A 24,037-nucleotide genomic window follows, 5' to 3' on the forward strand; every position below is an offset into this window, starting at 1 on the left:
TTAGACACCTCATTAGAGGGGGTTTCCTCCTGGGACCTCTGGCCGGGCCTGCGATTCTCCTACCAGCGTGTCTGAGTGAGGGCTGGGCTTTGTTTTTCTTCCTGAGCCAAGTCGTCAAAACAACTAAAACAGTCCTTACCTTTTAGGGGCACCTGGGAGGATGAAATAAGAACGTCTGGTGTTAGGCTGGTTCCCCAAACCGAACCAACAACAACCACTCAGCAGCAGGGCAGCTGGGTCAGCGGGCTAGACTACCCCATCCAGCCCCTCTCTCCCTTCCCGGAAGGGAACACCCAGCCACGCCGCCCCCTTATGCACGGGGAGCGCCCACTTCACACTTTCACTCTGCCCTGCCTTCCCCCCCTCCTCCCCCCCCCATGGGTGGTTTCTGTACCAGGAAGGCCCTTCCGGTCTGGTGCTCACCTGGCAGGAGCCTGTGAGAGGCCCCTCAGAGAGTTTCTAAGCTTTGTGTCCCCAAAGCATCTTCAAGAGGCCCTGCCGAGGGACCCCTGACCTATCTCCCCGCTTGCCTGGGCATTCCCAGCCTGGACAGAGTGAGGCTCGTTCACCTCTGGGTCCCCAGGCCCCGGCCAGAACCTGAGCCACAGAACGAACAGACTTTCAGTTCTCAGTTTTCAGATGTTTAGAGGGTTTCTCCAAACTTCTCCTGATGTTGAGTCGTTTTCACTAGGTCTTTGCCCCACTCAGCAGGGCTGGACAGGGGGTGTGCAAACGTGGGAAGGTCTCAGTGGACAGGGAAAACAAAAAGTCTGCAACCTCACCAGGACTGGTTTGGCTCAGTGGATAGAGCGTCGGCCTGTGGACTAAAAGGCCCCGGGTTCGATTCCAGTCCAGGGCATGTACCTTGGTTGCGGGCACATCCCCGGTAGGGGGTGTGCAAGAGGCAGCCGATCGATGATTCTCTCTCATCGATGTTTCTAACTCTCTATTCCTCTCTCTTCCTCTCTGTGAAAAATCAATAAAATATATTTTTTTAAAAAAAGTCTGCAACCTGTAACCTTAAAAAACAGGGGCTGTGTGTCTATGGGAGATGATGGATGCCAGCTGAGCCCATGTGGTAATCACCTCACAATCTGTAAGCCAAACATGCTGTCCATCTACCTCAAACTTACACAGGGATGTATGTCAATTATTTCTCAATAAAACGCCAAATAAAAACTCACCGAATTTTAATGTAATTTGTATGTTCACATATTAGTCTCCCCCATTAGACTGTATAATTCTTTAATTTATCTTTTTTAAGAAGTTGGGGGAAGCCCTTCTCCCCAGAAGCCCCCGGCAGGCCCAGTGCTCGGCCATGACACTTTCAGGCCTGGCCACACAGAGGTCAGCTGGCCCAGGGAAGGTCTCAGATGTGGAGGAATCAGTGCCTAGAAGCAGCCCCCTCCCCCACCCACCTCCAGCAGGGGACCTCCCACAGCGTCAGCCTTCCTAATTTTGTCTTTTAGGGTGAGAGGCTTCACTGAGTATCTCGACTGTTTAACCCTAAATTAGGGGTGTCGAACTCAATCAGAGAAGGGGCCAAAATCTAAAATCCAGCCTAAATCGCGGGCCGAATGGTTTACTGAACAGTCATAAACTGTCATTGTGATGGAAACGCAGCGGAGTGCAGTGATGACAGCGCAGTGCGGGCCACATTGCAAGGCCTGGCGGGACGGATTTGGCCCGTGGGCCTTGTGTTTGACACATGTGCCCTAAATTATCCCTGAAAGCACTTTATTACAGGTATTAAGACACATTAATATGAAATATTTGCACCCTAGCCAGTTTGGCACAGTGGTTAGAGCATCAGCCTACAGGCTGAAGGGTCCTGGGTTCGATTCTGGTCAAGGGCAGAGGCTCGGTTGTAGGCTCGATCCCCAGCCCTGGTTAGGGTGCATGTGGGAGGCAACCTACTCGGTGTGCCCCAGTGGCACCACCAGACACCTCTCTGAGCCCAGCTGCTTCAGCCATAACGCAGGGAACGCTGTAACCTTCTCACAGGCTGCCTCGGCCCCGATGAGCTAAGTTCTGGGGCATGTTAGGTGCTCCGGAAGCGTCTCTGTGTCAGAACTGGACTTCGTAAATCAACCAGGCTGACACGCTGGTGCCCGGACGCGGAGACAGAGGCCCAAGGCAGCAGCGCCTTAGAGTCTCAGAGCAAAGAGGGCCGGGGCCGTGGCAACAGCCACTGTAACCAGCTTCATGGGGACAGTCTGAAACTTCAAGCAGTAGCTCGTCACAGTTCCTGGGAATGGCCTCCCTGGGCTGCTGGGGTAAATGAGGCTGCAGAGGTAAACTTGTCAGATTCCGCAAGCACTGCACGGGACACGCTTAAGACTGAAAACATGACTCACTGTTTATCTGAAATTCGAATTTAACTGGGCGCCCTGCATTTTATCTGGCAACCTAATCCACAATATCTGGATGTGTTTCCACCATTCCCCCCAAACAAACACAAATGAGGAGGCCCAGGGAAATAAGAGGAAATGAATACCTAGCCGCCTGGTCCAAAACCTCCACCCGAGGAAAATGAAGACAGCGGGGACCGAAGATCGCACACTCTCCGGGCGTGGAGGCATGCTCCTTTCCTCCTTCCCACCCAGGAAGCCTCGTCCTGGTGCCTGCACGGGCATTTCACCATCCTCTTGGCTCCTCCGCCTGCACATTTTTTCCAAAGCAGGTGTCCACGCCAAAGACGTCATGTCACGTTGCCGTCACATTCCACGTTCTCCTATGCTGACCCTGGACAGGCACTGCCAATGGAGCTTGCCATCCTTCCCCACTGGTCAGGACCCAGCCCGAGATGCCTCACTGGAACCCAGTCTCTCTCTGGGCCCGAGTCACTCAGTGAACAAGACAAAGCCCTCATGTGTGAGAGATGGTCAGGGCCGACAGGACACCCGGAAAAGACTAAAATCAGCAAGACAAGCAGCGGCTCACAGCACCACGTGACCCTGAAAATGTGAATAAGAGCCACATCCCCCTCACGATGGCAACACGACAGCCCTGACGGGACTCCACGGAGCAGGAGCTCAGGATGATGTGAGAAGACGGCAGGATGTGGGGGTCAGAGAGCACCCACAAATGGGCAAGGTGAAGTGGGAGCTGAGTCGGGGCTGGGAATGAGGGGCAGAGGAGCAGGCGGCCCCAAACCACCCATGGCTGTTCCTAGGGGCAGAGGCAGGAAGGTGAGAGTGCCTTTTGGCCTCACAGAGGTGTGCCACTGAGCTGCCAGGCTGAGGTTGGGGGGGGGGGGGGCTCTTCCTAAGCACACAGACGGGGTGGGGGAGGCACCTGCTCTGTTGTCCCTTTTACAGTCAACACCCCTCCCCCCCAGAGTACCCAGCTCCTGAAAGCAAAGCTGTATTTCCCAGGAGAAGGTGAGCAGCTACCCTGAGGAAATGGGTCCAGACCCCCGGTTCAGGCGAGCCCACCAGGTGCTGCAAGAGGCTCTGAGGCCCTTCCCTCGCTGGGGCTGAATAAGACTGTGAACTTCACAAAAGGAGATCCTACGGGAAGTCACCTCATCGGGTGATCTGACCTCAAATTCACATCCCAGGCCTAGAACTTCCTTGAGCAGGTTTTTCAAGCAAGCCCTGTCCACTGTTAGCACACCTCTGAAATGCCTAAAGGGGAACCCTCTTTTCCAGATCCCTCCAAGGTGCAATCACCCTCAAGGGAGCACAGAACCTTAACTACCCTGTACCTTGCTCTCTCAGACCTGGACATAATCTTCCTGAAGGTCCCTCCTGCATTCCAAATGCATAAGAGAAAAGGCAGCCTGCCGTCCTCAGGAGCATCTGAAATTTGCTTCCCAGCATTGATGCCAGTTTGGCTCAAATACAATTTTAGGTGAATTCTTTATAGCTTTGGACATTCTCACATCGATATGACGGAGGGTACCCTCCCCTCCCTGACGGGTGTCCCAATAGCGAAACCCCAGGCCAGAAGCTACCAGCAGCCCCAGGAGGCTCCTACTTTTGTGAACCCGAGTTTCCGGACACAGATGGGAACAGCGTTCAAAAACTCCTCTCGGGTTCCAGTGTGGGAAGTGCAGGTCTCCGAAAGGCCCTGTCAGTCTCTGAAAAAGCCTCTGTGATGAAGTGATTTATAATAAGCAGCGTATATTTAATCTTCATCCCTATTCGCTGCACGGAGCTCTAAAAATCCCCGGAATTTGCTGAGGGGATGGGTTCCGGGTGTCTTCTGTTATGTTAACGAGGCCATTGGTAGAAGGTGGCCTAGGAGGGGGCTGGGGGCTTGGAGAACCAATGTGATTCCAGGGCTGGAACTTTCAGTCCCACTCACAGGACCTATGGGGGAGGGGGAGGAGCTGGAGGTTGAGCCAATGGCCAATGACTTCATCTGTCATGCCCATGCTAGGAAACTTCCATGTAAAAAAAAAGAAAAAGAAAGAAAGTAAGAAAAGGATGGGTTCAAACGGCTTCGATTGGTGACTCTGGGAAAGTGGCCCGCTTGGCGAGCGTGGAAGCCACCCCTGTGCTCCTTCCCCTCTCCTTCCAGCCTGCTCCTCCTGAGTGACAGCCTGTTTTAATAAACCAGTGATCTGGTAAGTGAAATGTCTCTCCGAGTTCTCTGAGTCACTCCAGCAAAATAGAACCCAAGGAGGAGGTCATGGAACCTCCCATCTATAACCAGCGGGGTCTTAGATGACAACCCGGACTTGCAATTGGCGTGTGAAGGGGGAGGGGCACTGAGCCCTTAATCTGTGGAATCTGACACTGTCACCAGAGAGACGGCGTCAGAACTGAGTTCAACGATAGGACACCCACCTGGTGTGGGAGAAGGGCTTGGCGGTGTGGGAAAACCTACACGTTCGACTTGTAACCCCTTTCCTTAAGTCCCTGAGTGATCCTTTGCAAAGAGCCAAGCCAGGAAGATACCCAAGGAATCTTCTCTCCACCTGAGACCCATGCTCTCCTGACACAGGTGCAACCAGAAAGGGAGGCGCCAGATTGCCCCGTCATTCAGAGGCCCTGCCACCCAGAGGCCCCGCCTCTCAGCAGCTGCTGTGTAGGCCACTACATGCCAAAGATGTGTGGCTGACCTCGAGCTGGCCACTGCCCTCTTGTGCCTCAAATTTCTCACCTGTTACGTGAGGCTAGCAATAACGCTGTAAGGTAATATAAGTATTAGAGATGAAATACATGTTTGAGAATTGCAAAGGGCTATTACTGGCCATAGATTCAGACTACCATATAGTGCTGAGCTAGAAGCATCAGAAATAGTTACAATAATGGTAGCAATAGGAATCGCAGTGATAATAACTACCATTTATTGAGTAATTGCTATGTGTCCATCACTGTTTTTCTTCCCTGAGCCTCACAACAACCAGAGAAGAGAGATTCTACGTCATTCTAGATCACGTCTCCTTTGACAGAGGACTCGGGGGCCCAGAGAAGTTCACTGACATGACCTGAGTCCCACAGGGAGGTAGAGACCAAATGACATTTACACCCAGACTCACTGGACATTGACCACACCTCACCTCTCTCTAAACCGTGTGGTCATCAATCTCCGAGTCTGGCCCATTATTCACAGCATTTCTTGTTTACTGAGTTTTTATTTTCTCCCCCAAATGAGGAAGGCTGGCAGACTGGGGGGGCTGCTAGTCTGGGTGGATTGTTTTAGACCCTCTGCTCCCGAAAGCCTTGAAGGCAGGGACTCCCCAGGGAGGGGCCACCACTTGATGTCTTGGGGCTGTCATTTAGGGTCATTTCTGGAGGGTCAAAAATTTGGTGACACCGTGCCCAGCAACTTAAAAATACACAGTCCCTTTAGGGTAGCAATTCCAATGTGCTGACCAGACCCATGTGTAGTATGTTCACTGCGTTTGGTTTTGCAAGATGAAAAAGCTCTGGAGACTGGTTGCACAACACTGACAAACTGTACACTTAAAAATGGTTAGGATGGCAAATTTTATGTTATGAGTATTTTACCACAATTAAAATTAGCATGGGGGTAAAAAAAAAAAAAAAAAAAAAAAGATGTTCACAGCAGAGTGGTTTATAAGGAAGAGAAACTGCAACACAAAGCCAATCCCTCATCACCAGGGGATTAATTAACCAACTGATTTATCCAACAAATGAAAACCAAACTGAACAGAGTCAACAAACTAGGGGCCCTGGGCCAGATCCAACACTTCTGTTTTTGTAAATAAAGTTTTACTGACACAAAGCTGCACCCATCATTTGCATATAGGCTTTGCATTCTAGCTACAATAGCAGAGGTGAGAACCCTTCAGAAGGTCGTGACTCTCTCACTCAAAAGACCCAAGACCCAGAAAAGTGATCAGAAATGGAGGGACGGCAGGGAAGGGAGCAGGGAGACGTTGGCTCCCAAGCATAGCCACCCTGAGCGTTCAATTTTAATTCAAAATTTTTAAATCCTATATGGTAGGCAGTCACACAGACGTGAGCAGAGTACAGAGGAAGGGCCAGGTACAGAAGGTCACCTGGGTGGAAAGCCCTGGGTGCCTAGCAACAGGCAAAACTAGGACCTCGCCCCAGGGTAATCTTTCCTCCCTAGCCTATCGCTCGTCATGAGGTTCGGACCGTCCCCTGACCTTTCCTCCCCTGGCGTGCCGCCAGTCATGCGGCAGACCCCCTCGGCGGAGGAATAGGGGCTGGGGAGTGGCTTCGTCCGGCTCCGTGCAGGCCCTTGCACAACACTCCCTTGAGCATTAACCCTTCGGCATGGGAATAACAGCTAGGCCTCGGGTGTGTTCAGCTCCGGGCCCAGAGGAGCAGTAAAACCAGACAAGCGATGCTGTGGCTGACATCGTGGGGAACCTGTGTCCGCTCACCAAGCACGCCACTTTCCCGGAGAACTGACTGATGACCCCCTTGCCCCGGTGCCAGCTAATACACAGAGAGTGTGACCCTGAAAGGACATGCCTGGAGAGCTGGTGAATCTTCCATTGAGACCCTCTCCGGAGAGAGACCTCCCCTAAAATCCCCACCCTGAAAAGCCCTTAGGACCGAGCACCCAGTGCCGCTCTCTGCACGTGAGCCCTTCCCCACCCCCTTCCCCAGGCGACTTTTCCTGGTCTCTCTTTTTCCTAAGCTCCCCGGGCCCTTTGTAACTTGCTCCTGAGCCCACACAGCTCAGGTGGCTCACATCTTCTGCCTCTGTGACTTTCTACATAAACTTTCTCTCAAGTCTTGGCTGTGAATTCTTTCTTAGCCAGAACTCAAGCAGCCAGGTTGCTGGATGGAGGTCTCTGGTCTGACGCCACTGGTCTAACACCTGGTGCCGGTCTCCCAGTCAGCAGCGATCCCTCTGGATGGTGGAAACTGGGACACGTTTTATTTTCTCTATTTTTGACTTTCCTGTGCTCTCCAAATGTCCTGCATTAAAGATATTACTTCCCAACGCTAGGTATAAAAAAATGATAATTGTGTGACTCGATGGAGGTGTTAGCTAGCAGTACTACGGCAACCAATACTGCAATACAAATGTATCACATCACACGCACACCTTACCCTTACACAATGTTTTCCTATGCCAAATCTGGCTCAATTCTTAAGTCAGGTAACAAACAATAACTACACCTTTCTCATTGCGTTGGCCCGTAGAGATAGCTAATGCGGACCCTGCGGCTTTTCCCAATCACAGGTCTTAATATTAACAGCCTTTCCCGGCCAACTTACAACCTGGAGGGTAGGGAGAAGGCCTCATGGGAATTCTCCTGACAGGTTCCCCTCTTGCTAAAATTACCGGACACCCAGGTGGGTGGCTCTGATTTTCAGCCGGGGTGGGTGGGGTGCTCTAGGCCTCCGCTGTGTTTCACTCCAGGTCCAGAGGAGCAATAAAGCAGGGGGTGGGGGGGAGAGAGAGAGGGAGACACCTTTTTTCTGCCAAGGGCCATTTGGATATTTATTATCATTCCCTGGCCATAAACAATTATCAACTTAAAAATGAGCCTGCTATATTTGGTCAAACATTTAATTAATGCCTTGGCAGGGCCAGACCGAATGATTTTGCAGACCTTATTCAGCCCGCAGGCCGGACGAGTCGCACCCCAGCAATAGGACATGGTGCCAGGGAGATAAAAAGTGAAAATATACTGGGGTTCTTGGAACTGATTTGGTTAGGCTGCCGAGTGCTTCCAAATCCCACTGTGATGACCATTACCCCTGATCCCGCACTCGCTGTTTTCCTAATCCTCCTGGGTGCTGTTATTATTTCGTGTCACAGATTACAGGTGGGGAATCTGAGGCTCGGAAGTTCAGTGCCCCTCCCCTCAAGCTCACACAGCTGGCACAGGGTGGAGTCAGGATTCGAACCAGGATCTGCCTCACGCTCCACCTCCTTGGGCTTTCCACCACGTGGGTTGTCCCGTCAGGAATAAGTATTTTTTCTGGCTCATTAATAACTCAGAGTCCCACATCATCTTCTCTCGGCTGCGCACAACCCTGTGAGAGTCTCGTAAGCGATTATCAGCTCTTTTCTCAGATGGGAACCTGAAGGTCACGGTGAGGAGGCTGCTACCCAGTAGTGCTCAGACTTCAGGGGTGATAGCTTCTGTCCTCCACAGATACCCTCCTCCAAATCCCATGTTGCCTGTCATGTCAAAAGTAAACCCAGGAGGGCTGCTTGGAGGAGGCATCAGGCAGGCCTGAGATCAAACCCACCTGTCGGCCTCAATTGCATCTCCTATAAAATGCGCTCTCACCCAGTGTGGAGAGCTCACTGGCTCAGAAGAGAGGAACACTGGCTGGCTTCTATCTGTTTATTTCCTAAAAAGTCACCAGCCCTGGTGGGGGCCAGGCCCCTAGCACAATATTCTCTTTATCTGAAAGCAGAACTCTGCATTCCAGCTTCTCAATAGCAGGCACCTGGCTTCCTGCTGCCCTGGGCTACTCATTAACCAGGACCGGGCCTCAGGAAGGGGCTGAAGTGGGAGGCTGCTCCCAGTCTGGGGGAGGGAGCGGGGAAGGCAGCGCCGGATGATGTTGGCACTGGGGTCAGATCAGCCGGGCTTCCAGTCCTTCCTCGCCATGGGACCTCGGGCGTAGTCCATTCGCCTCTCTAAGCCTCAGCTTCCCTCTGTGTAGGGCGACGATGCCTGTGTCCACTTCAGAGGACTACTGGGAGGCAGGCATGAGCCGCTCGAGTGCCTAGCAGGGATCTGGAACAAGCACTCCATAAATGTTATCTGTCATTTTTACAGAAAAGAATAACAGCACCCAAGGGGCAGGGCTGTGGTAGGTTAAAATGCGCCTCTCGGCACCATAGTCAGCTGTTCAGGAGTTAAATGTTCGGGAGTATTCTTACTGGCATTTATGATGTTTATGGGGATGACTCTGGCGGAGATAGGGAGTGGGACAATCCCATGCCTACTTGGCAGCTGGTCAGAGAGGCATCCTGAGCCACTAGGGTAGGGGTGTCGAACTCAATCAGAGAAGGGGCCAAAATCTAAAATCCAGCCTAAATCGCGGGCCGAATGGTTTACTGAACAGTCATAAACTGTCATTGTGATGGAAACGCAGCGGAGTGCAGTGATGACAGCGCGGTGCGGGCCACATTGCAAGGCCTGGCGGGACGGATTTGGCCCGCGGGCCTTGTGTTTGACACATGTGCACTAGGGAAATGACTGCCTCTGACTGTCCACCTCTAATGTCACGGCATGAAGAGCAGGTCTCCCTGGGGTCAAGCGGACTGTGGCAGAGCAGAGCACCCGGGTTGGAGAGTCTTGGTGACAGGACAGACTCAGACCCACCACTGGCAGTAGCAGGCCAAGGGTCTTGGGGCCTTTTCTCCTAAGCCTGGCTTCCTAGGTCACCCCAAACCAACCAAATCCCAACTCTGGGCCAGGGGGAGCCTGGTGAGCGGCCATTCCCTCCCTTTCCCTCCCCATGCCCCCGCCAGGAGAAACTGCTGCCCGGAAGCCAGGATTTTCCAATTCCAGAGCAGAATCTACCAGTGGGTCATGAAATCAACTTAGAGAGTCAGGGCTATCGTTTTTTCTACAAGAAACCAGGAGAGAACAGAGCCCCGAAGATGGTGAGGACATGAGTTATTATATTTGAAACTGGTTTCGCTTTCATGCGTGTGTCCGTGTGTGAGCACATGCGGCATCCTGTCGTAAAATGTACTTCTTATGGGCTGTCACAACTACGAGACTGAAAGCCCCGACAGCAAGATCGTTTCCCGTCGAGGTAAATAAGGCGTCTGCAGAAAAGCCACTGAGTCAGGTCCCGGCCCCATTAACCCCCTTTAGAATCAGTGTCGTGATCCTGAACTGAGCGGGGGTGGGGAAGCTTCTGCAGAAGTCAGGATAGGATCAGCAGTAGCTAGAAGTCCTTAAGGTCTGTAGATTAGATAACAGAACTGTGTCAGTATCAAACGCCCTGGGTTGATAATTATGTGCGCTTACATAAAAGAACGAATGGTCTTGTTCTTACGAAACACACGCTGAAGGGCTAGTTAGGGGTAAAGGGGCATCTTGAGTGTAAAAACCCCCAATGATTCAGCAAAGAGAGAGCGAGAGAGAGAGAGAGAGAGAGAGAGAGAGAGAGAGAGAGAGAGAGAGAGAGAGAGAGAGAGAATATTAAAGGGACTATTTTTATACCACAGAGAGGAAAAGATGAAGCACAAGTGGCACATGTTGACAATGGGAAAACCTTAAGTGAAGGGTATGTGGGAATTCACGGTAATATTCTTGCAACTTTTCTGAAGGGTTTCCATTTAAAAATAAAAATAAAACGTTTAATGAAGAGAACATTGGGACAGCAGCTCCGATTCCTGGAGCATCCCGTCTGTGCCGGCAGCCAAGTGGGTCACTCTTTCACAGGAGTGACCCCAATCCTCAGAATCAGCTCGGCGAGGACCCCTGGCTGGGTGCACCACCCCCAGGCCCAGTGCTCGGCCATGACACTTTTTGCAGCACCCCAAGACAGATCCCTGCTCGGTGGCAAAGCCAGGGCGGGAGCTAGGCCAGGACTCCAAAATCAGTGCTTGGTGCATTTGCAGGGCTGCCTCCCTGCACAGGCTGGCACAGGTAGCCAACCCGGGCTATGGACCTGCCACCCAGAGGTGACATGTGAATAAGGTCCCACCGGGCTTGTCTCCTCCTCTCAGAGCCTGGAGGAAACACCAAGCCCCTCAGTACCACACCTCGGGTCACTGCCGAGTGGGCGGGACCCGTCGCCATGGCGGGCAGGGGGAGGGGGGGCGCAGTTCAATGCCACTTACGTTTGGAGGCTCCTCAGACAGGGCTGCTGCTCTGGACCTGTCAGGATGAGAGGAAGTGAAGAAGGAAAGGTCTGGTCAGGCTGTGACTTGTGACTAGACACAGGACTCAGTCTTCTCCCAGGTGTGACCACCCAACTCACACACACTAGGAAGGGCCCCCCCACCAGCACGCAGTGGGGACAGAAAACTGGGGTGCCGAGGCGCTCCTGCACACTAACATGCTCACACACAGACACACCTGCTCACACACCCCTCTCCCGGATGCAGTGTCCCTGAAACCGTCCGCAGGTAGCCGGCCTGTGCTGGGAGGAGCAGATGGCCCAGGGCAGCGTTGGGAGGAGATGGTTCTTCTTGCTGCCTAAGCTGTCCCCACTCCCCCCACCTCCAGCCCCGACCCAAACGCCCACACTCCTGTGGGCATCCCACCAGCCCCGTCATGTGCCCGGGTCTGGGGCTGGCTGTTTGCTGCAAGCAAGGGGACGTGCCAAGGTTAGATAGATGAGCTGCAAGGCTCTGGGGACCCCAGATTCTTGGAAAATACTTATCAACTGTTTAGAGGCTCTGAGATGCATGTGCCAAGAAAAATCTGTTGAGCTTTGCTAAGCCAAGCAGTCCCCAAACGTGACTGACCACCCGCTGGGAGGCTCTCCTGGTTTGCTGGAATTTAAAAGTGCAGAATTCCAGGAAATGGTTCCTCAACAGCTAAGACCTTACATTTACGTGGAAAGGCAGAGGGCCTCCAGTCTGGGGGCTTTCCCTGCATTTGCAGCCCGACCCGTCCATCCTCTTCCTCGGCCTCGGAAACGGTCCCAGAAGTCTGGAGAGCTCCCTGTCCCCCAGAACAGACAACCTCATTGCTATGTTAGGGCCCCCACAGTCAAGGCATTGAGAACACAGTGGTGAACAAGACAGCCCAGGTCCCATAACCCATGGGGAAAGGCTGACATGTGACAACGATGGCACGGAGCCTTTCTTCTCTGGGTGGACACACGTGAAGCCTGGGGTGGATTAGTAATGTCTACAAGTCGGGGGTGGACGTGGCAATGCATACCTTGCTTAGCCTGAACAATATCAGGGGAAGAGGGACAAAGGGAAAGATGAGGGCGGCATGCTGAATGCACAGTCACAAGAACAGCAGTGAGGGAACCGGAGGAAGGAGAGTGTAATTCCCTCTGGGGTGAGACCTTAGCAGTTGCATGAAGCCAGCCCAGCGCAGAGAGGAGAATAAGAAGGGCACTAAATCCCTACTGCGCTAGCGGACTGGCAACCAGGCCCCTTCTTCCAGGGGCAGCCCGCACAGATCCCACCGGGAGACCCACACAGGCCTGCTCTCTGTCCATGGAGTTTTGGGTGGGCATGTGAGCCAGGCTTCGTCCGTCAGAGGGGCTGTCACAATTGGATCAAGGCCAGGCACATGACGAAGCCCGGACAATGACAGTGATGGCAGGAGTTATGCTAAAAATATTGGGGGAGAAGAAGGCTCTTTCTAAGCTGAGATAGCTATGGGATGGGGGGACACCCTGCAGCTGGGAGCACCCCAAGGAGAACAGAACCAACAGAGGAGGGATATGGAGCCCAGAAATGGAGAGAAAGGGGTCCCAAAAACAGCTCACAACACCTGGATCCAGCCATGCCTGGAGCACGACCCTGGGGCTTGCAGGTAAGGAAGCCAGTAAATGTGTGTGTGTGTGCGCGCTTGTCGTTGTTTTATAAGTTAGTTTGAACTGATTCCTGCCACTTGCAACCCTAAGAATGGAGACCTATGCCCTGCTTTGAATGCGCTGGGTAATTTCATGCATGCCTCCTTCTCTGACACTCAGGGCATCAGAAAAGTGGGGTACAGGTAGAATGACATCTGAGGTCCCCCTACAGCGGTGTTACTCTGGCTACCAAGAGAGCCTATTGCGAAGGTGAGGACTGCGTAGGTACCTTCCCCATGCCAGAGAAATCAGCCCTTCTCAACGCGAGGCCTGGGGGCTTGTTAACGCAGAGCTGGGCCCACCCCAGGTGTGAGCTAGCATCCTAACAAGCTCCCCGGTAGTGGTGACTGCTGGTCCGGGGACCACATGTTGAGGGCCTCAATCCTAAATCTATTCTACTCTTCTTGGTAGCGTGGGGCAGGTGCCGGTGCAAAAGAAAGACCCCGCCGGGCAGGAGACCAAGGTCGCCCGGTCTTCAAACCAGACCCCCAATGAAGGAAGGCGCCTGTGTGGTTTGAGGATGAGCCGGTCTTTAAACAACGAAAAGTACCAGGTCCCAGCCGACGACCATTCCATGGCCCATCCTTCCGGCCAGCTCTCCACCCTGACATTGACCTAAGTATCGGGAGGCTGTAAGGACGTGAGAGCCTCGTTGGGCTCAGCAGGCTCTTCCAGGAGTGTGAGCATCCCCCAGCGGCTCCCGGCCCCAGGCAGCCTGCCAGCACCAAATCCCGCTGCGGGCCTGGGCCTGACGCGCTGCCTCGGCTGCCTGCTGTCAGCACGGCCTGGCGGGCCCTGGGCTCTCCCTGATTTACATCCGACTTGGCTGCCTTTAAAAGCCTCCTGTGGCTTTTGGACCAGGGACACTGTTCAGCAGAAAAGGGCTTCCCCACCAGCATCCTTTCCAAGGTGGCACGAGCCCAGAGGGTCTGGCCTGGCTCGGCTGCCTCCCGGCTGTGTGACCTTGGGCAAGTTACCTTCTCACTCTGGGGCCCCAGCGTTTCACGTGCATAGTGGGAATAACGGCATCCTTTGTGGTGAGTAGAGAAATGATGCTCACAAGGCCCCGAGCCTGGTCTTCAGAGGCAGCGGGGACCCCGCAGTGTGACTCAGCTCCTTAACTCAGAGCGGTCCCAGACCAGCAGCACCGGTGATGCCCGGGAGCTGGCTAGCAATGCAGAAGCTCAGGCCCCATCTTAGCCCTTCTGCATGGAAAGGAGCATTTTAACAACATCCCAGGTGAGGTCTACAGCTTCCACGCCTGAGGGGCCCAGGTGTGTTACTATTGTGGTGGCAGCACCCCAAGACAGAGCCGAGCCAGGTGTGAGGCTGGGGGTGGCAGGCAGGTGTCAGAGGTGATGAAAAGCTGAGGGAACAAAAATTCTCCGATGTCTCTCAGCCTCCCCCGAGCCCGGCTCAGAGAGGGAGAGGGGAAGCGACAAGGGTGAGGTGTGCCCTACCATGAGACTTAGCGAGGAGGTTCGGATCCCAGGACTCAGCCAAGGTGACAGAATTTACTGAAAGCACTCCAGGTCCCAGACTTGGGGCTTTCAGCAGAGTCTGGCTGCCTCTGTGCCTCTCCACAAAAGGCTGAACTTTTTGCATGCAAGGAGGTAAGTTCGATGGCTCTCTGCCTGCAGTGCGCTCCCCGAACTCCCAGCAGAGACTGGCCAAGGGGCTGCCCTGGAAGGTTTGTGCCATGGCCTGGGTTGGGGGGGGGGGGGGGGGGAGGATGTGAAGCCGCCTGGATGTCCCAGCTCCAGCCCTGAACTGCCCTAGGAACGTGCGAAGGGTCCCCCTTCGAGGGCCGTGGATGGAAAGGCTATGGAGCTGCCGTTCCCGCATCACTTACCCTCCACATGCACCGGGACCCACCGGCGGCAGCACACGGCCATACCTGCCATACTTGCCATTCCTCCGGGGCCGGCGCCAGCTCAGGGCGGGGTGGGGGAGGGAGCTGCCCCGCCGGCTGCGGCCACAGAAACCAGATGACCAGATGCAGATGCAAAAACATCCCATGCTGAACACTATCGGCTCACTTGGACAAAGCTCTCTGTGTGTGGACAGCACAGAACAGACCCGTGGACAAGAGCTGCCTCTGGAAGACCAGGCTGTCACGATCGGCACCGTTACTGGGTTTTTTCAGGCCTGGAACGCTAATCCTTTTACAACAGCCCACACCTTCCACGGGTGAGAGGTGGAAGACAGACGCGAACTCTGCTCAGTACCATTGGAGAGAGGCTGGCAGGTTTGGGCGGGGGAGCGGGTGTTCTTTTTTTTTTTTTTTTTAAGGTTTCCTCTAACCTATATTCTTCTACCAAAGGTAGAAGAGACCCCACCTTGCTCCCCAAGGACATGTGTTTTACTAAGAGCCCATGCCCACAGCGCTGCTCAGGGCATCTCGAACTCCCATCGGGAGGGTCCTTTCCGAGGAGGACTAAGACATCTTGAAAACCTACAGGAACAACAGCATCCTTAAGGGGACCCAACGCAGTGAAGACAGGTGCTCCCCAACAGAGAAAAAAAGAAAGGGTGTTCCCCCCTTTCACTCAGTGGGTGTTTTCCCCAAAACACGAAGATGCCTCACAAATTAGCACAGAGAAGGGGAAGGACTGGCCTCGATCACACCACAAGCCGGCAGCCCTGGCCCCCCAGACCCTGGAGCCCAGCAGCCCCTGTGATGAGCCATTAAACTGTTTCGTGCTCAGCTCTGCGAGGGCATGATCCGGTCTGTCTCAGAGACCTGCCACGGCGCCGGGGCCTAGAGCGAAGATACTGGCTGCATGGGTGCACAGTGACGGGCACATTGCGTTTCCAAGCCTGGACCCACTCGGATGTTTAAACTACAGGCTCTCATTCAGGGTGCAGGGAATCAGAGGGATTGTGTGTGTGTGTGTGTGTGTGCTGAGGACCCCCTGCACACCAGGCCCTATGCTAGAGCATCCTCCCTCCCTCCCCCCGCCTGTCCCCCCAAATGCCATGGATAGATTAAAAGCAAGACCACGGAGACCTGGACTCCGCCTACTGGGGGCTCAGACAGGGTGAAGCTGTAACCTTTCTGGGTGCTGAGATACCAGGTGCCGACTGGTACTAGGATGAATGTCCTTGACTTCATGGGCTGAGTGCCCCATGAGGGCTGAGCCATCATCTCCGGGTGCCGATCAGCTGCGCAGCAGGATGGCAGAGCCTTCCACACCGGCCCCTTCCGGTGCCCTCCACCCACTAAGCCACTCTCTGCTGATGCCCACCTGCCAGCTTCAGCCCTCCATTCCCAACCAGGCAGCGGGCAGCCTGGCCCACAGGGTGAAGGTCTTTCTGCTGGAAAGGTGGTGGTGAAACATGGCACACATTCACTCATCACTTTTACTTTGTGCAAAGAAAAGCCAGGACGTAGGTGGGACTCCCCGAGATGGTTGGAGCGGTGGTGTGGCCCGAGACGCCACTGAATGGGGGGGTAGGCTGAAGCTCGGAGGAGCCCGGGAGGACTCACGGTGAGCAGAACCGGAACAGGGCTCTCCTGCCCTCCGGCCCAGGCCTGCTCAGACACCTAGTGGCCCTCTCACAACTGCCTCACTTCTACTCCCCGGGCCCAGAGCTGCCCACCAGGAGCCAGGCTCCACGCGCCTCCCACGCAGGTGTGCCCGCTTTCCAGGAACCCCATCCCGGCTTCCGTAGGTGTGTCCCGAGCAGCCAAGCACTAAGGAATCTTTCAGATCTTTATGGCTTTGCGCCTTCTCACCCCTTTCCCATTTTGCTGTGATAAGATCAGGATCTGAGAGTCTTGGCAACGGCCATTGAAAGCTTGAGAATGAAAGTTTGAGACCGAGATAAAACAGCCCTCAAATTCACCTGTTTTACATAATCTCGGAGAGGCAGGTGGGGCCAGGGAAGAGCCGTGGGTTTGTGAGCAATGGGTCTTTTGATGGCCCATCTTCCAGAGTGGATTATGCCTCATTCAGACCTCAGTCTCCTCATCCCTAAAGTGGGTGGACAGGGAAGGTTAACTCCATAATCCAGAAGTCTCCATACTCCCCAGCCAAATGGCCCACCCTTGCTCAAAACTTCCCAGCATTCCTTGATATAAATTGTTCATTAACTCCTCTTGATAGAGATCTCCTCCCTCCCACGAGGCTGTGAGCTACCTGAGCACAGGGGCTGTTGGGTTTATTTAACCCTGTCCCCCTGGCCACACACGGCACTCTGCCTGGCACCCAGTAGGTGCTCAATCAACATGAGAACACTTGGGCTCTGGTTCCAACACTCCTCCCCGTTCCCCAGCTGTGTGAGCTGGGGCCAGTCACTTTTCTGAGACTGGAAGAACTCGTCCAAAAAGATGGAGATATGAACCCCAAGCCAGGTACAGGGCTTAAAATGCGGCTAGGGTGATAAGGCAGAGTGTGTGCTCAGTAAGTACCGGTTCCTTCCCACCTGAGAATGCTGAATGGCCCCGAGTGGCTTCGCGGCCCACCATCGGGGCAAGTTCAAAGTCACTGGGTGGGAGCATTTCACTCACGGAGGCGGTGGCACTCGGGGTGATTAAGACGGGCCAGCCGAGGTCAGTGATTCCCCAATGCTCTCTAGCTGTTTCGAATGGCCTGGCAGATCTGTATGTTCTGAAAAGCAGTGTTTCTACACTGGTTTGTTGTTTGACCAGACTACGTGGCAGAACCAAGAACAGCATGATGCCATTTTCGAAACAAAACAAAACCACATCTACCTTAAATCCCAAATAATACAGGTTCTAAATAACGTTAGAGAGAAGGGGCAATGAATGCTGACCTAGAAAGTAATAAAAAGGAGCATATGTCCATGTAGGCATCTGAGGGATACAGTTAAAGCTGTAGGAAGAGGAAAACGTATAGCCTGAAAGGCCTTAGTTGTTATAAAAATAAATAAATAAATAAATAAATAAATAAATAAATAAATAAATAAGAGAGAGAGAGAAATAGATAATAGACTGTCAGTCAGATGTATTAATATCTTTAAGGATCACTTTGAGCTTATGCAGTTTTGTATTGCTTAAGGACATGGTCGGCAAACTGTGGCTCTCGAGCCAATGTGGTTCTTTGGCCCCTTGAGTGTGGCTCTTCCACAGAATACCACGGCCTGGGCGAGTCTATTTTGAAGAGGTGGCGTCAGAAGAAGTTTAAGTTTAAAAAAATTTGGCTCTCAAAAGAAATTTCAATCATTGTACCATTGATATTTGGCTCTGTTGACTAATGAGTTTGCCGACCACTGGCTTAAGGTATTATTTTTTATAAGTAAAAGAGGTTCCTTTGACAGTTTCCCACTCCTAGAAAAATGAAAATATATATCCACAAAAAGACTTGTACATCAATGATCATAGAAGCTTTATCCCAAATCTCCCCACACTGAAAAAAACACCCAAATGTCAACAAAAGAATGGATAAATAAACCGGTGTATCCTCACAATAAAATACTACTCAGTGATAAAAGGAATGAACTACTGAAACACACTAAACAGCACGGCTGAATCTCAAAGACATCAGGCAGAAAGAATCCAGACACAAAAAGAATCAATGCCATTCAAGGCCATTTCTAAGCTTAGCCAAACTCATGGATGGTGATAGAAATCAAAGCTGGTTACTGTGGGCAGGGAAGGCACAGATAACTTTCCGGGGGAACTGGAAATGCGTGGTATCTCAATCTGGGTGGTGGTTACACAGGTGTAGCCACCTGTGTAATTTGCCAAAACTCACCAAACTGTAACAAAATCTTTGAATTTCACTGCATGTAAATTATATCTCCATTTAAAAAACATTTTTTTTAACTATAAATTCCCAGGATCCACCCTCAGAGATGTTGATTCAGTATCCAGGCTGGGCCTAGAAATAGGCATTTGTGAAAAGTAATTCAGGTAATTCTGATACACGACTAGAATTATTACTGCTGGCCCCTACAACTCCACCCCCTCCCCCGCTCCCCCCTTTATTGTTTTGAGTGATTTGTGTGTTGGTTTTTACAAGAGAGCTGGTTGATCACCAAGCTTTAGAAACATAACCGTTTTCATTCTCTCTGCCCTCTCCCACCACCCCTGAACCCTGCCCCTCCGCTCGGGTTTCCAAACGAAGCCTCTGAACAGGTGAGATGAGAAGGGAAATCCCAGAACCCCGTCTAGGACAGGCATACGTCACCCTACAGAGGCCAGGGCTGCACGCTCCCAGGGAGGTCTGAGCCAGTAAGTTAATGGCCTGTGTACCTGTTAAACAGCATGTCCAGGCCTTCACCCTGTGTTTACAAAAAGAGCTCAGGGCAAAATTCACTGACATAGAAAATGCTCTGTGCCCTGACCAACAGTACACTGGGCTATGCTTGGTTTTCTACGCGCAGCCTAATTCCTCACTCTCCATCAGGGCTCCCCGGGCTCGGGGGTTTCACTGGCTTCTCCACCGCTGTCCCTCAATCCAATCTGATGCCATTGCTATCTCAGCGGCTCTCAGAATAAAGGCCAAGCTCTTTACCCAGCACTCCAGGCCCTCCACCAGTTCTTCTCTCCAGCGAGGCCCCTGAGGCCTAGGTCCCTCGGTCTCACCTACTGTGCCCTCTGCCGGTTAACACTAGCCCATCCTGTTCCTCCATCCTGATGCCAACTCCAAAATCACCTCCTCTGAGACCCTGAAGTTCCACCTGCCTTCAACCCCGCCATCTATGCACACCGAGTCCCCACTGCCCCCCATGGTCATAGCAGCTGCCACACTGTCCTCCCCCTCCCGCCCCCATGAGCTCCTCGATAGCCAGTGCCTCACCAGAACTAGCCTTAGCAAGGCTTATTGACCAACGAAATGAGACGCATTTGAAAAGAGCTCTCATTCACATGTGAAGGCCACTGAGCATTTGCACATCCCCAGCTCCTCCCCAGGTCCCATCAATTCACACAAACGCTTGGGCCAAGGTAAGCTGGCCAATGCAGAGGAGTGAGCTAAGGCTCCAAAGAATCTGAGTCTCACTTGTGACCTTTTGCAGAAATTGGGGATCAGCCCCCACCAACCAGGGTAACCCCGGGGCCCCCAAAACAGCCCCAATTCTCACCCAGATCCCCTTCCAGCTGCAGCCATGCTGCATGCCAGGGGCTCCTTATAATTTATTTTTCGGCCCTTTTCTATAGACAGGAAAACGTTCAATGATCCAAGTGTCTTATTTCGGGACCTTTGCAAAGACTTCCAGGTAAGTACAGTTCCCAAGCCCTTTGACGGGTTGACAGGCGGAAAACTAGAGTCAGACAGTGCCACCCATGGGGTCCAAACTGTGTAGGAAAAGTGGCAGGGTGCCCGGAGAAGGTCCAGAGGAGGGGAAATGGATAACTAGGGACAGAATTGAGGTGCCAAGGAGTTCCACACACTCACCCTCCAACCCTGAGGAATGGAGCACCTTTGACTCTTGTTTTTCCCCGGTCCTGGCCCCATGTCAACTCCCCAAGATATTAGTTCCTCAAACTCCACAGAGCCAAAACTCACAGCTGGCCAAGGGGAACCTAATCCTACCACTGTCCAGTCAAGGTGGCTCTCAGTTTGCTCATCTGCAAAACAGGCACTACCCACCGGGGCCTCCCAACTCTGCAGGCAGATGTGACCCCATCGCAGCAGGAATAGCTGAGAGAGAAGGGCCGAGGGAGGTGGACTGACACGGTGCCACAGGTACTCAGTACAAGGGTATCCTCAAGGGCAAACGCTTGAGGGGGGCACCTTAGCCTTATCACATACCACAGTGACCCGGGACCTGGTGCCACCTCTAATTAGCAGCTCTGCAGCCTGGCTCGGCTTTACAGCTTACCTCGGGCTTATTCAGCCTCATCTCCCTCAATCCCCTCAAGGACACAGTGCAGCTGGCACCCACGTCCTTGCTGCCTTAGGCCCAGGAAACCACCCAAGGTCACAGGCCAGCAAAGGCGGTACTTGAACTCAGCTCCCTGGGGACAAGCTCCTGCCTCGCAGATTCTGCTTTACCTCGGAACCATTCTACCCCATTTTACAGGTGAGTTCACTGAGGCCCCAAAAAAGGTTGCCCAAGGTCAAGTGGGGGCTGAGCCAGGCCTAGGAGCTCTGGTCACTTTTACCAATCCCACCCTGTGGTGGGTACTCATCAGTCAGTGCCCTCAGGCTCCCTCTAATCCCCGTTACCAACGCCATCCTGGTGGAATCTGTCCTTCCCCACGCCACCCCCACACCTCTCCGTGCCCACCCCCCGCACTCCCTGAATGACTCCCTGGTTGAGAGGGAGGCAGGCGGTTGCTAAGTGCTCACCCGCGCGCTCTCTCATAAAAATAAACTCCTTCTGGCTAGGACACTCTGGATGAGATCCCCTCCCTTCCAGCCAAGAAAAAATTTAAAATAAATTTTAAAAGATCTCCTCCATGACATTTATTTGAACGTCAGCAGTGCCGGAGCGTGGGCCAATTTACCAAAGTCCAAACGGAGCCATGCACCACTAAACCTCAAAATCTCAGCCTGAAGACCCCCGTGTAAGCCTCGGGGCTGTTACTGAGCTGATTTATGTCACCAGGCAGGAAATGGGGGCCCGGGCTGCCTCCCAAGCCTCTGGGGCTGGTCCTGGGGAAGGCCAAGATCTGGCAGGGGCCTGGCAGTGACCAAAATAGCCAGGCTGGTGGCCCGCGGAGCACACACCTCCCTCTGGGTGCCCAGGAAGGCGGTCCACAGTCCTCCCTCCGGTCCAGGCTCAGGCGTTGGGGCTGTGGATTCTCTGAGATTCTCTCTGGCTTCCCTCAGTGGGAGCCATAGAACCTCCTGCCCCAAAGAGGAACCCCCAGGAGGAAAGGGAAAAAGTCAAGAAGAGGAGTGTCTTGCTGTCCCTGCCCACGGCCCTCTTGGCCTCCAGCTGTCCCTCAAGGCGGCTGGGCGCTGGCACCGCCACCTGCACGCCGCACGCGGGCATTACCCTTGGAGCCAGGCCGCCCTGTCGCCTCTGCCCGCTCGGCGCCTGCCCTGCAGAACCAGCTCCTCTGTTCAGCTCTCTAGAAACCAGAGACACTCCCTCAGGTACAGCCGAGGACACACAAGCGCTGCCACCAGGGACCCAGAGGCACAGCCACACTTGGGGACACACACGTGCACAGGCAGGTACTTGAAGACAGTCACACACACACACACACACACACACACACACACACACACAGGTTCTCGCCCACCCTCCCGCGGGCACGCGCGCGCACACCCACACGCGTTCTCACAGACACACACCAGGACACACAAGTGCACATGTTAAAAGACACAACCACAGGCAGGTATCACAGACACACCAGAACACACACACACACACAGCCCTGGGCACAGAGAACAGCAGACACACATTGGGTCACACGGCGCATGCTGCTGGGGACATGGAGAAGCAACCATCCTCAAACACACACACACACACACACACACACACACACACACACACAGGGACGCGGAGATCCATGCAGCCGCCCAGGGAGCCTGAGACGCCGCCGACACACACACACACACACCTGCCGCCGGCACGGGAAGCCCGAGCCCTCTCGCCGCGGAAACAATAACCGCCCTGCCGGCAGGTCTGAGCAGGCGACCCTCCTCCATGCCTCCTCCCCGGGTGGGAAAGGGGCGCCGGGGCGGGGGACGCGGGGCGGGGAGGGGGTCGGGGCCGGAGGGAGCGCGGGGCCAGCGGGGGCTCCGCGCCCGGCTCCCTGTCCCGCGGGTACCTGGGCGGCCGCGGCGCTGCGCTCCCGTCCCCTCGCCGGGCACTGCCCGCCGGCTGGCTCTCCGGCCCGCGGGCTCCGCGCTCCGCGCTGCTGCTCGGCGTGGCCGGGCGTCCGGGCTCGCGGTCCTCGGGGCTCGGCGGCGGCAGGCGAGCCGGACTGCAGCCAGGGCCCGGAGCTCGGCGCTGGCGGCGGCGGCGCGAAGGAAGCAGTAATTTATAAGCGGCTTCTTCCTGACCTCGCGTGTCTGTTGTCTGAGCAGGCAGCGCTCAGCATCACCCATCCTGCTGGGTGGAAAAATACCAGCTTGGCCGGGCCGGGGGCGGGCCCGGGGGCGGGCCCGGGGCGGGGCCGAGGCGCCCGGCCCCTCCCCACACGCGGACACACACATATGTACCGGCGCGCGCGCGCGCGCACACACACACACACACACACACACACACACGCACGCGCACGCGCGCACGGGCTGGGACACACAAAGAGCCTGGGTTCGCCGGGCGCGCGCGCTCACACCGCGGGCGGTGGGCGAACCCTCGGCCAGTCGCTTCCCCCGTTACAGCGCTTTTTTTTTTTTTTTTTTTTTTTTTTTTTTTGCAGGAAACCCCTATTCTACCATCCCCGGTGCCAAGTGGTACGGCCGGGCCTCAGCCCCTTCCTGCCAGGAGAGGCCCCCAGCCTCGCCTCGGTGCGGCTCCAGCCTCCACCGCAGCACTCACTCATCCACCTGGCTCCTGGGAGGAGCCTGCGCTTCCTGGAGAGGACAAGTTCCCAAACCACGCCACTGCGTCCTCCCCCGGGCGACCCTCCAGGTTCTCAGCCTTGACAGGCTCCTTCAGGAAATGGGCATGGCAGCCTTCCCTTGCTGCCTCCCGCAGGCGTGAGGGCGACCTGAGATGGTGATGTGAAGCCGGCGTCAGCTGGGGTGATCTTGGGGTAGTGTGACTGGGGCTCCCTGTGCCTTGACTTCCTGATCGGTAAAATGGAAGTAAAAATAGGAGAACTTGTCTCCTCTGGGTGCTGGGAAGACCCGAGGTGAACAATGTAGAAAGCAATCAGAACAGCACCGGGCGCTTAAGTGCCAAGCAAGTGTCAGCTACTGCGACTATTTTTAAATGAAAATGGGGAATGTGCCATTATTCTCGTCCTTATTTGCATGAGCGGGTCCTCGGAGACCATTTTCCAAAACCGGGCCCTGGCTGAGCATGAGGGGGGAAGTGCGGTGTGACTTCCAGCAAGGTCTTTTCCCCCTCCAAGGCGTTTTCTTCTCTCTCCTTCCCTCTCTGCACTGGGAACTGGGGAGGGGAGCTCCTGGGTCCTTCCACCTTAGGCTGAGAATAAAGGGGGGGAAATACCCAACAGGTCCTGCAAGGCAACCATCCCCCACGTCAGACCTGGCCCCGCTGGAGCCCACTGCCTGGGGGGG

The 24,037-nt window shown here is 54.3% G+C and overlaps 1 protein-coding gene across 7 annotated transcripts in view; it reads right to left on the bottom strand.

Annotated features, from left to right (window-relative positions):
- SLC6A6 (solute carrier family 6 member 6) overlaps positions 1-22,905 on the bottom strand; it is a 76,979-nt gene extending 54,074 nt beyond the window's left edge. For 2 of the 7 annotated variants that reach the window (XM_036431233.2, XM_036431235.2), the window contains exons 1-2: positions 22,620-22,901; positions 11,224-11,263 (exon numbers count right to left, since the gene is read on the bottom strand). The gene's annotated coding sequence lies outside the window, so the exon portion shown is untranslated. Of the gene's footprint in view, positions 1-11,223; positions 11,264-22,617 lie in introns of all 7 variants that reach the window. The other 5 variants (XM_045579220.1, XM_036431230.2, XM_045579219.1 and 2 more) reach the window with 5 other exon arrangements.
- Positions 22,906-24,037: the final 1,132 nt, after the last annotated feature.

This window comes from Pipistrellus kuhlii, unplaced genomic scaffold, assembly GCF_014108245.1.
Source record: "Pipistrellus kuhlii isolate mPipKuh1 unplaced genomic scaffold, mPipKuh1.p scaffold_m20_p_11, whole genome shotgun sequence".
In the NCBI taxonomy this organism is placed as follows: Eukaryota; Metazoa; Chordata; class Mammalia; order Chiroptera; family Vespertilionidae; genus Pipistrellus; species Pipistrellus kuhlii.